Source organism: Plasmopara halstedii (genome assembly GCF_900000015.1).
Source record: "Plasmopara halstedii genome assembly, contig: Scaffold_1651, whole genome shotgun sequence".
Taxonomy (NCBI): Eukaryota; Oomycota; class Peronosporomycetes; order Peronosporales; family Peronosporaceae; genus Plasmopara; species Plasmopara halstedii.
The window spans coordinates 209,244-209,926 of record NW_020188562.1 but is presented as its reverse complement, the minus strand read 5'-3'; positions in this window follow the sequence as shown (position 1 = coordinate 209,926).

Here is a 683-nt window from a genome sequence, read left to right as displayed (position 1 = left end):
TTTGAAGTTTGCACGTACCAAAGTGCTACTTCAAATGGAACGATGCGAATCCGTAGACAAGAGGTCCGCGTGACACGTGGACTGCAAGCCGCATGTCATGTAGAATATATATGATATAATTTTATCAATGAGCAAGTGATATTGAATAACATGGAAATCACGCACGGGGAGATGCCGAGTTCCCTGAGGCGCAGACCAGTTTTCTGGGAAGCAACACTTGAAATCTCGAGAAAAAAATTATTCAGGCGCCTACACTCGAGCACGCCTCGCAAGTTTTTCATGTCGCTCTTCACATCTGACGCCTCGTTTTCTGCATTGTGTTCTTCTGCGATGCTCCAGACCTAACTGTTATAAGCAAAGCTATCATCTATGTGCGTTGCGGCGAGCAAACTGACACGCTGCATACTGAGCACATGTATATAGTTTTGGAGTCGGATGCTTCAATATAAGCATCTTTCGAGAGGACGTCGCTTTGTCCGACGTTATCTATCCGACACTCGCAAAAACTTTGCGTGGTGTTGTTGGCGTGCGTGTTATGACGGCATCACTGGATGCAGTTAGGTCTTACATTTAGTGCGTGAACTCCATGTTACTCAATATAAGTTTTCCTATGCTCATTGCAAAAAATAATTTATATTCTACATGACATGCGGCTTGCAGTCCACGTGTCACGCGGACCTCTC